The following is a 13,056-nucleotide window of genomic DNA, read 5'->3' as shown; positions in this document are numbered from 1 at the left end:
TGCATCCCCATCTCCACTGTCTTTGACAATCTCAACCATTGACATCCTCGAATCACCAGACACCATAGCTTGTGACTGTATAGAATTTGGTAAAGACTTTAGTTGCTCTAACTCTATGGTCACCTTAGCCAAATGAAACTATGACTCCTTGAAAACCAACTGTGTACTCTCAAGAATCACAGAAGTCACCTCAAGCTGTTGAGTAAGCTCACTCACCTCATCTTCTTTGGCCAACAATGCATCGTATGTTGTACTGCCCCACTCCATAAGATAATCTCTATCGGCTACCAACTGCATATAATCCTGTCTCAGAATCTAGATAGCCTCCCATAAAGAGTGGAACTCTGTCAAGGAAAGATAATTGCCTCCCTACTCATCACTAGTAGGAGAACCCTATCCATAAACTGCTAACAACTGATGAGCAGCATCAAAATGCTAGCAAGCGATAGCAATGTCTCACTCACTAACTCTCAATTGATTAGACACATGATGGCACTAGCTAGACTATCTCCTACAAACCTCCTCTGATGCACTATTTAAATGAGTATCCTCAAAGTTACTAGTCTCTAGAGTATTACCATCCATATCCTATGAATCAACTCCAAAGTTCATATCAACATATGGAGTATCAAAAATTGTAGCACTAATGTCTAACTCCTCTTTACAAAAAGAAACTACCAAGGAAATTAAGTCTTCAAAACTAGCCACTACATCCTCCTAGATGTCATCAATGCCAATATGATTCTGGGACTCATCTATACACACTGCCAAATATGAAAGATCATCAACACATTCCAGCAACTATGGTCGACTGGATATATGAACAAAGCCTAACATCGGTGTATAAAAACTAATACCAGTATCACACAAGCTACTGGCACAAGAAAAGACAACATCATGCAATCTGCTAATCAAATCCATGATAGCACCCAAACAAACACTGCTACCAAAAAGTGTTAAAGATCTCCAGTCAACTGAATCCCAAACACTAATATAACAATTTCAAGTCCATATCTATAAACTAGAATTAGCTAGTAACTCAAGAAAACTCTTCACCTGAGTAATATGACCAATACCAACTAACTCCACATACCTATCATGATGAGATAATGAAGTCACAATACTATCTTTGTTCACTTTCTGCTGGCTGGACAAATCATGTGAAGTACTACCAGCCTCAACCTCACATGTCGAAGCATCTAACTGTGCCTGGTACTCTTTCTTAGCAAAGTCATGAATGCTCAATGTCTGCTCATCTCTACCAGGTATCTCACCATCATGCACAACAACATCCTCATAATCATTATCTAAACCCACTATGATGTAGTCACTACCTATTGTAACTATACCATCCTGAATACCTGTGACATCACCCTTTGATGACCTATATACAATTGTCTCAATTTGAGTATCAAGTTGACCATTACTATCAATCTATGTAATATCCTTTCTCACTACCTCCTGTGGTGGAGTAGAATCTGAGACCTCGGCCTGGCTACAAGCTAGTTTCTCAAACTCCTCATGCAAGTTCTTGGTAATTGTGTCACCTACCCTGTGAGAAAATTTTCCAAATAGAAATTTGGTCAACTTATCCACCTTAGCTGGGTCAGACAACCTGTCATTCATCATATAGTGGTGCTCAACCAACTATTCAGACATGTCATGGCTTATTTTTCTAAGTTTATCTCAAATGTCTAAATAACCATCCTTTCTACTGTTCTGACTCTGGATATCAATTGTCCAAGATCATGCCCTCTGAGACTCTATACTATACCTGTCCATTCTGGATAAAGTAGAGTGTAACCCCAATAGGTTATAACTTCTTCAAACACCAAGAACTAACATGGAAATGATTAGAAGTAGCATGCAACCATAGATTTTGATATGTAGCTAATTAGAAGCAACATGCAACCACCGAATTCACCAAGAACTAACATGCAAATGATTAGAAGTAGCATGCAACCATAAATTTTGACATACAGCTAATTAGAAGCAACATGTGACCACCAAATTCACCAAGAACTAACATGCAAATGATTAGAAGTAGCATGCAACCATAGATGTTGACATGCAACTTATTAGAAGCAACATGCAACCACCAAATTCACCAAGAACTAACATGTAAATGATTAGAAGTAGCATGCAACCATAAATTTGGACATGCAAGATTTGGGTAGTTGTCAAAACTGACATGCAAACTTCTACAAACCCTCAAGCTAGCAAGATCATAGCTTTGATACCACTGAAATGTCCCTTTTTTGATTTTATATGATATTTCAAGCCTCTAATCAGATCTTTAAGATCAAACAACCAATCTTTCAAAGATCCACCAATTTTTCAATAAACCCCAAATCGGGTATGCCGAAAATAGTGCCAAAAACATCACAGCTTCACATATTATTAGTAAATCTGAAAGTGGAAATTTTTATAGAAATTTCAGAAGAATAATAGCCTACAAAATGACATTTTTAGATCTATATAACATTTACACAACAGCTCCCAAATGGAGGATAAAAACAATGCTCATCGGGCTCCTGAAAACAACATAGAATAGCTCGAAAACACCACAAAAACACTAATAATCTATCACAAAAGTATAATCATGACCAAATACATATATTCAGCTCTATTTTAACATCTAAAAGTCTGAAATACAGAAGCAACCAAAACTGATATGAAATACTCAACCAGAAACACCAAACTCTTACAAAAAACACACCCGAAAAATCACAAATCTGCACTGTTCAGCACAAAGGCAAACTCTGCATGAGCATGCACATGGAATGGCATCAAACTCCCATCCTTAGCCTTTCTAGAAACTTTCAAACTTCTGTTCTTGGGTCTCCTTCTCCATAGGTTTGGCAGCCTCTGAAGAATAACAAAGAAATGAGCAAAAATCAAGTTTTGGAATGAGCCCAAAATGCCTCCAAACCCCTTAAAAGAGGGCATAACCCTAACTCACGTCCAAGAGGGGTTAGTAAAACATATTTTAATAATAATTTTCATTTATTAGTCCATTAGCTTCCAAAGATTATCCCCTTTTTCCGAAACTTCACCTTTTTGGGCCTGCCTGCCTTAGCAAAGATTATTATTTTTAATTATTTGAAAAGGGGACATGACATTTGACAAGAGGAGAAATTATTCCTTGAACATTAGATGATTCCCATTGCTTACCCTTCATGGATTTCCAATTCTCATTCTTTATGATTTGATTAGAAAAATTGTAACAATGACATTTAATTTGGAATGATTGAATGCATTGTTTGTACAGATTACAAGTTCCCTTTGACAGATAGAAGGCCATTAGGCTAAGTGGCATGTCTGAGAAGGAATATAACATATCCTTTAATGAAAAATGTAGTTTCAATTCTTTGTCTATTTACTCTTTTGACATTAATGGATTATATTCAAAAATGATGATGAGTCTGCACTTTTAATTTTCCTTGTAGGCCAAAGCTGGACATCCAAGAACTTGGAATCTAGTTTGGATGTCTTAGATTGATTGGGTCTACCCAAGGATTCTTGTCTTTGTAAGTTCCATTTTCCTTGACTCAATTTTCAGCTCTCAAATGGTCTGTTTACTTAAAATTTGGACCTTTTGCAACTTATTGGTCAAATATTTATATAGTGCTCTATGGAACTTGAGAAACTAGGTTTCCTTAGTTCAAGTTTTAGGAACCAAATGGTTTTTTTTCTTGGATTTCCAATATTTTGAAATTTATGGCTCAAAGGCTTATAGTATGCTCTGTTCTTGTGGAAATTATTAAGGTGGGTATAATGATTTCATCAAAGTAAGGCCTAAGGGCATACCAAATTAAATCCTATGCTCTTATACTTTGACCTTGAGCTCTCTGATAAGTGTGGGGTTAGCATATGATCCTCGAGTCTTATAACCCCAAAATCATGATTGAATATGCAATTCTAATATTAACCTTATATAGATACAAAGAAAGATTTATAGCTGCTCTACTAGAGTCCCAGAGATCAAGTGCTGATTTTGGTCATCCAGTGTTCACTGCAGTAGCTTTTTACCTATGTGCAAGAAGAAATAAGGTTTGTTTGTACTTGCATATTTCAAGCTTGTTATTAGGCCAATAATAATCCTTTGATTCTGTAGTCAATATGAATGAAGGATATAACCTAGGAGCAATTTTTTTCTCTTTTTTCTTTTTCTTTTGGGTGAACAACTTAAAAAAAATTCAAACCCTTACTCTTGTGTTTCTTTTTATCATCACACATATGATAATGCTACAGTAATGACCTCAAGTTAGTCTTCTGTAAACTTTGGTTTCTTGTTTATCCATATACCCAACCTAAGTTTTGGAACTTGTTGTAAAGAAACCTAACTTATTTATCTGGATGCAGTTAAAAGTTGATAGGATTAAACTGATCGAGATATGTGGTACATCGAACTTTGAGTTTTCAAATGTAAGTGTTCTTTTGGGTGCATAGAAATCTTGAAGGTTTTGTAATATTATTCAGATTGTCAATTTGCAGATGCTAACTAAATCAAACAAGGAAACCCTCTTGATGATTAATGTTTGTTCTTAACTATATATATATATATATATATATATATATATATATATATATATATATATATATATATATATATATATATATATATATATATATATATATATATATATATATATACATATGGGCTAGGTTGCAACATCTATGAATGATCTCTATTTTGATGTTGTGGGAATTGCCAAAGAAAAGAAGGATCCAAAATCTATGAAAAACAATAGAGGTGTGTTTTCTTTAGAGACTATTTTTTTTATGTGATGACATTGATTTTTTAACCTTTGCATATTTTTTATATGGCAAGTTCTTTTCATTAATTATGGTCAAGTTTAGACTAGGTTCATTCTTGTTACTTAATAGATACATTCTTATATTTTTTTGCTTGCTTGGTGCTGAAAAGTTTGAAAGATTATTTTGAGATTGTTTACATTGTAGTGATTGTGGCCTTTACAAATTTCTCCTATATAAAATTCATATGGTTTGGCATATCTTAGATCCTTATTGTTGAAGATTTCAAAGTGCATTGTACTCTTATGTCTTAAATTGGTTTGACAGACCAGTTGCATAATCATTTTTCTGTTCTTTACATGGTTGAATTTATTTTCACACCATCTTTGACTATTTATTAGGTTCACATTGATTTAGTATGGAAAATTGGAACAAAAGCTTGGTCTAAATTCTAGTTGTTATGATTGTTGTAGGCAACTAAGTGTATTGGGTGTGTATGGACAAAACTTTTGGATGCATTACCAAGCAAGAGAATACGTGAAGATGAGGTAGAATCTGACAATAGTAGCGAATCAATTGATGATGAATATGAACTTGAGGTGACTCAGTTCATATATTATACCTAAAAGTTTACGAAGTTATTTTTATGTATTTGATGTTATTCCAATATGGATAGACATGCAATGCATTTCTCATAGAATAATTAATAACTAAGGATGTAAAATCAACTTAACTGCATTATTTTATGTGAAAGAATGTGTTTCTTAGTTAACCATTGGTACTTGAGTGTTTCTTTTATTGATAATTGGAAGGACAAGCTTATATTTTTGCATGGTTGAAGGATGTTGTAGTTAAACATAATAATATTTTATTGCAACTATAGTAACATTCCATTTGCATACTAGTGAAATGGTGTAGGAAAAGTGTAAGTGGAATTCAAATATTCACATCCAATTAAAACACAAGGCAAAAACTTGGGGGTTAACTAAACAAAACACTAGCTCTTATAAAATAGTTACATTATGTTCTGAGAGCTTAAGAGAGCTGATCTGACTGCAGTGTTTGTATCCCTTGCCTAGTTTCCTAGTTTAAATTGCAATCTAGATCACTATGATATTTTCATATGTTTCCTTTATTGTGAAAACCTTGCTCTTGGACAGTTTAGCCTTTTCAAAGATGACACCAAAATAGTCTGGTTCAATAGTGGATGCTGAAATAGTTAAACTTAGAGCTCTATACAATGACATTGCCGCAAAAATCCAAGGAAGTTTGTTTCAAATGTCCTTTGTAAGATAAAAGTTCTAAGCCTCCCTTGGATGTTAACCTTACTCTTGATTTAGATTATGTGAATACAAGAAAAAGAGATGGCTAAATTGTCGAGAATAGGATTGGCTGGATTGGTTGGATTGGCTGTGCTCAAACCCGTCGTGGACTTGGGCTCGAATTCAAACTTGGATGAATCCAGATTTGGACCTGAGCTCCAAGGTCCAAACCCAGTAACTTAGTAAATGAACAATCTTTGAGTTGGTAGCTTTTTCTTGTGTCAAAGTCACACTTTTCTATGAAGTTTTCCTCCAATGTAGGTTTGTTGTATAAGCATAGAAACTGCAATATGTTTTTCATTAACCAATTATCTTGACAACATTACATTTTTTGTTTCTAAATACTATTACCTTGTAGGAAAATATGTTTTTTTCTCTTTTATCTAGAGATTTTCAATCAAGTATTTATGAACTCTTTTTACTCTAGTTTCTACCTTTGTCCTCATGTTGATCAAATGGTATAGCTATTCTTAAATGATACACCTTTTTAGGGAAGTGATGCTTGAAAAGCAATGGATGGGGCAATAGGTGGATAGATCTATATGTGTTTGGTTTTGGGAACAAGTTTTTCCTATGAGATTCTTCCAATGTATGTGTCTTCTATCATAATATTAATCATGAAAAGTTAATTGGTTCTCTCTATTTTTGATCATATACATGAATTTTAGAAAGCTCTCACACAACAAGTAGTAGAAATTGATCTTTTGAACAGTAATAGGGCTCCAGATGTAGGTCTGCTATTATTTTCAAACAATCATTCTCTACAAATATCTTGCCACTCAAGTTCACTTCATTCTCATGTTGTAACTACTCCAAGAAAGTATATTGTACCTACAAAGTCTCACACAATTTGAAATAATGCTTGCTGATCAAGCTTAATGTGATGGCTTCACCGAATTATCTAGGCACACTTCTGCAAATGATATTTCCATGATTTTTTTTGCCTTTGCTGCCCCAAATATTTTTGTTCTCACTTAGAAACCTTTGATTAGCAACATCAATGGTGTGCCCAGCTTCTGAGTTTCAATATTGATCTTCCATGCCAAAGGAAAAATTTGTGAACAGGATTCTCTCAGAAAGAAACGATCAAGGCTGAATCAAGACACCACTATTGAAAGGAGCTACACCTAGCTCACAATAGTAATTCCACAAATTGAAACATATAGTGTTTGGCTACTTAAAGTAATTAACACTTCTAATATGAATGAAAATAGATTTCTCAGCCATGAACAACTCAAGAACCTGCATCTGATATCTTCACAAAATGTTGGAAGTCTCCAACAACTGATAATATATCATAGAAAGGTATTATTACTCTTTACCAAGTGATTACACATAAGAAAACTCTCATCTCAACATAAGTCATCTAAACTCTATAAATCATTCACGATGCCATTGCTTCTCCCACATGGTAATTGTGAATATGGGATGCATTTCAAGTACAAACAGGAAACCCAATATAAGTCTTAGTTGGAAATACATGTCATTCCAACAATAGAGCCAATAATATATTGCAATCATCTGATAATATATTTTTTAATGTTCATGCTTTGCAAATATAATTACTTTCCACTACAACCATTAAATCCAATGACATTTACCATAGAAGGTATTAGAAATCACTTGCCCAACATGGGTGTATATTATTGCAATTATATTCTGAAGTAGACAGTGAAGCATGCTGGTGAATTTTGAATGAATCCACTCTAATGATAAAATGGGTCTCCATCCAATCCTCAGAGAAATCCTAAAGGGTTTCTATCCTCAGGTTTCAAAATTGAAAGCAAGATGCTCTCAAACTTTTCCAAGAGAAAAAAATTAACAAACTAAGCAATCAAAATGAGTCTCTTATTCTTCTTTTATAACCAACTAAAGAGACTCTTGGTCTTCCCTTTGGTGGTCTCTTCAATTTCCTTTCTTGTGTCTTTTAATTTCTCCTCTTTTATTTGATTTAGATGCAGGGAAATAATAATAAAGTGACTTAATTAACTTTACATTTAACTCACGTGGAAGTCACTTACAATATTTCACTAAATTAATCAAATGATATTAACCTTATGATTTACTTTTGACAAATAATATTTAACTAAATGAAATATTGACTTTCAAGACTTTATTAAATATTAATATTTCAAGGTAGCATTAGAATGGAACATTACATTTTCTACCTAGCACAACCAAGGTGGGGTTTAGAATGGCAGCCCCTAGTAGGTTCATGTGGGGTCTAGGTGCCTCCACAACCAAGCCAAATTAAGGTCTTTAAGACCACAGTTCTTTCTAACTCATTCCATTTTTCATAATTAATTATCTTTAACCAAGCTCCAAACTCTTAAAAAGATGTGGCCTTGAAGCTGTAATAACCCTTGTCTATTTTTTGAATTTTCCCAGTTTGCCTTAGAAATTTTCTATCAAACACTATCTCTTTTCAAATGTAACATCTGTTCACTTAGATTGCAATATCTCAAGTCTTAGAAGACAAATGTTTACACTCTTTTAGTTGTTGTAGGATTTTATTTCTCCCATATTATTCTGATAGCCAACTAGCATGTGCTTCACATAATATGGTCTTCCTCATGGTAGCTCGAGGATAGCACAATTTCTTTTCTCTGGAATAAAATTGATCATGCATCATGAAGTCCAAATGGGAACTCATAATGCCTATATTTGATTCTTTACAAGGATTATTAATGGCTCGAAGGACTAGATTTTGGTGTAATACATCCTTGAGATGCTTCAAACTTGCCACCTCATTAGTCATAGGTGTACATGAAATCCTTTGAGAACCAGAGCACTGGTAACCACATTTGTCTTCCCTACCTTGTACTTGATTATAAATGTGAAACTCCACAAATAACTAGACCATTTAATATGGGGAGCATGTAGTTGTTCTTGAGTTTTCTAGCATTGTAAAGCTTGATTATCCATATTTAATGTGAATATAAATGTATATTGATGCCTGAAAGCTAGATTTGTTGGCCTCGCCTACAAATGATTGATATAGCTTATGTTCATTGGGTTCTTTGTTAGGAGGACATCACTTGGAAATGTTCAATATTTGGATCTATATTGTGTGGTCCTCTCATGGGATTTAAGTTGAAATGTGTTTTTTAGAACTTAACAAAAGCTTTAGCTTGATCACTTTATATCAGTCAATCATAGATGTTCTTAGTTATGGCCCTTATTATGTCCACAAATTTTTTATTGCTTGGACAAAGAACTTTTTGGTCTCTGATCTGTAAGCATGAAATGCCAATTTTGACTTGAATTTTTACACCAGCCACTAGTATATAGGCCACTCATATCTATAATGACACCTCTTTTGGTTATGTGGTGTAGGTCGAAGTGGATAAACTTTAATTAACTTGTTCTTATTGCCAAGTTTGCACGGAGCTTTATATTTCATAGGATCTCAAAGACTTTAGTAATATGTAAATTGATGGTAGATACCATATTAGAGGGCTTTGGATATCCATATTATGTGGCAATGAAATCAAAGCTTAATTGTATATTTGCTCAACTTAAAGCAGTCTCCTTCCACAAGGTTTCACAACTCTCAATGCAAGTTGTTGATCCTTATGTTGCTAAAGGGCTCAAGTAAAAGCCAAATATAATCGGTTGAAGATGGTGGTATAACATTTGGTGAAGTTTTTGAAGCCATGCAAACTTGATGTTTTGTGCAACATCAGGGCAATTTAGGAGTCAAATTTAGACCATATAGAACTTCTTAGTGTTATGCGTGCTTTTGTGCAACAACATGAAAAAAATGTTTTCAAAACTTAGGGAACCCTATTAGGCTTAGATGTTTCAACATAAACTAGTATAAGTAATGCATGTCTTAAAATTTTTCTAAATTGCCAATTCTTAGGTTCCAATATCTCCACGTATTTCTATTCATCTTATTTTACTCCTTATTAAATAGACAAAACATGAATTTTTTAGCATCTGTACATGAAAGATTTTGTTATTTGTTGAAAGTCCAATAGTTTGATGGTCCAATGTGCTAGAAAAACAAAATAATGTGAATTTCTATTTTAGGATTCATTGGTTTGTAAATGATAAATTCATAGATTAGCAAAGATTGCTTTGGGGCAAGTGTAAATATAGCCTCAAAATGTTTTCGCCAATTTTAGTCAACCAACACAATTTTACATGTGCCCAATGATTGTAAGTGAAGTCTTTTGAACATTACAATATCAAAATTTTATTGCATATAGAAATAAAATGTTGAGGCTATAATATATGTTTGACAAAATGCTTGTTAGCTGGATAGATAGTGGCCTTGGAACCCTTCATGAAGGCTTTAAATAGAAGGAACCTCTGTGGATTGTTTTTGAAGTGTCAGGAATGATTAATCTTTTGTCTTATTTGAGAGTTTCCTCATAGAAGACAATTGATAGACGTGGGCATTGAATAAAGCTGGTGGGAAAGGGCTTACAGTTAAAAGAGTGTGAACATATCATTATAAACAATTTAGAATTTGAAGGTGACCGAGGGCTTGATGTTGATGGAATTCAAATAAAGCCAAATTCATGGCATATATGGATAGATTGCTGCAGCATTAGTGATTATCATGATGGACTTATTGATATCACACACCAAAGTACTGATATAACTATCTCAAGGTAAAGTAACATTTTTTTAGTTTAGTTTGATTCAAGTAGTGCTTTAAAGAGCTATCAGCTACCATAGGACCTTGAAAACAACATATATATTAATAGTCTTAATTATGTAACAAGCATATATAACTACATTTCTACTATGCCTCTAGTTAATTCATCGATGCTTGTCTTGGACTGGACAAACCTATAACTGGATCTTTGTTTGAGAATATATTTGCTCTTATCATTATCTAGCTTGCTTCCAAAATACCCTGGGATATAATTATCATTGAGACTTCTTACAATCATAATTGATTCCTACTTTCAGTAGCCTATACGCTATATGCTGATATGATTAGTATAGAAAAAAATAAGGCCTTAGAAAAAAATATTTTCCTACTTGGCTTAGTTGTGGCTTGTGGCTATACACTTATGATACTATTCAATTAATTTTCACAACTTTCATGGAATCATGTCTATATAATTGTATTGTTCAAGGAATAGTGGCAAGGGATTTGTGGGGTTGTGATGTAGGCTAGTCCAATACTGAGATTCTTCTTTTAGATTTGAGTGTTGCATTATTTTATAGTCAACTCAAAGCTTAACATGCAATTTAATTGATCCCATTTGACATGAATTGTCATGGGAAGGATATATATTCCTTTATTGCACTCTTAATTTTGCAATTGTTGAGCACCAGGCTAAAAAGGAATATTTATACTATTGATGCAGGAGCATCTAGAAGTATAAGGGCAATCCTATGTCACCCAAAAAAAAATGTACTTAGACTTAGTTTCTGTCTCATGTGTTTTCATTTTTGGATACCCATTTGGGTCAAATAAAGGTTCTGACTCTCACAGTTCCACTATTAGTGTTCTAGGATAGAGTATTTGAACACCTTGGGATATGTGTAAATGCTAGAAAAATAGGAGTATGTAATTGAGCCATCATTTTGGTAAACTAGAAGGTGTAAATTGGTTAGATTATTGTAATTGTAATTTAGAGCATTCCAAAAAAAGAATCAAGTCAAAAGGCCTGATAGTTTGAAAGTTATTGCAATTTTTTGATTTCTAGAGACATCTTAAGAATACTTCAAAGTTAGTTTAGGGGCATTGAATGACCTCAAAAAGAGTCAAAAATATAGGAAAAGCAAAGCTGGTCCATAGGACTATAGAGCACTTCGAGAGCTTTCCAAAAATGTAAACGGTTCGTCAATCGGACCTATGGCTCAAAAGTTATGCTTCTCGAAAGTTTGGTTATCGTTTTTGGATTCTTCTAATTTTGCGTCGACTTCTAATGCAACTTCTAGAACCTTCTATTTGGTCTATTTAAGAACATTTCTAGTATTATAAAAGGCAGCTTGGAGTGGAGTTTGAGAGGAGATACTAAAAGGAGAAATTATCTCCAGATTTATACTATTGTAAGCCCATAGGGCATGTTTTAAGTCTATTTTCTCTGTACTAAATGTATTAGCATATTTACATAGTTAATACAATTTTCCCTTTCCTGTTGTGTCCATTCTATGCTTGGGTTGTGTCCCCATCAAGTGGTATTGGAGCTAATTTTCCTGAGTGTGTAGACAGAGCATCGACTGTGAGGCAGTTTGCACTAGGACTGTGTGGTTGTGGGTTTGAGTTAAGAAGATGCCTCCATGAAGAGAGTGTGGTGGAAGGGCTAGAGCTATTAATATTGAGGAGGTTAGAGCCCTCCAAAGGCAGGTACAAGCATTGTAGGAGGAGCTCGGTAGAGGAACAAATGTTATCACAAGTGACGAAAGTGAGGATCACAATGAAGAAGAAGAAATTGGACCAGAAGGGGAATTTGATAGGGAAGTTCTGAATTAGGTAGAGTAAAGGCTTTTTAGGGCCATTACTAAGTTTGGGAAAAGACCTACAATTGATGTGGGTGTATTTTCAAGAAATTTGAAACCAAATGAGTTGATCAATTAGATCAATGAACTGGAAGAATACTTTGAGTATGAGGATATTAGGGACTTAGATAGGGTTAAGTTTGCAAAGGCCAAACTGAAAGGACATGCCAAAATCTAGTGGCAAGAGGTCCAATTGGAATGAAATAGAAGAGGAAAGGATAAGATCACAAGGTGGGATTGTATGGTGGACAAATTGAAGAAGCAATTCATTTCTGTTGATTATGAGCTTGATTTGTTTAAGAAGATGCACGGGTTAAAGAAAGTGGAAAAATTAGTCCAAGAATATACAGAGGAGTTTTATTGACTTCTAATTAGAGTAGGGCATGTAGAAGCAAATAAGGAGAAGGTTTCTTGTTATATCAGTGGGTTGTGACCTAGCATCCAAGAGGAATTAAGTCTAGCAAGAATGACTAGTGTTGAAGAGGCATACTAGTTTTCCCTACAACTT

At 34.1% G+C, this 13,056-nt stretch overlaps 1 pseudogene; it reads left to right on the top strand.

Moving 5' to 3' along the window:
* LOC149557577 (origin of replication complex subunit 6-like) overlaps positions 1 to 13,056 on the top strand; it is a 60,463-nt pseudogene that overhangs the window by 2,641 nt on the left and 44,766 nt on the right.

This window comes from Cupressus sempervirens, chromosome 5 (assembly GCF_028749045.1).
Source record: "Cupressus sempervirens isolate cs-2001-9-10 chromosome 5, ASM2874904v1, whole genome shotgun sequence".
In the NCBI taxonomy this organism is placed as follows: Eukaryota; Viridiplantae; Streptophyta; class Pinopsida; order Cupressales; family Cupressaceae; genus Cupressus; species Cupressus sempervirens.
The sequence above is the reverse complement of the archived record's forward strand: the minus strand, read 5'-3'. Positions and strand labels throughout refer to the sequence as shown.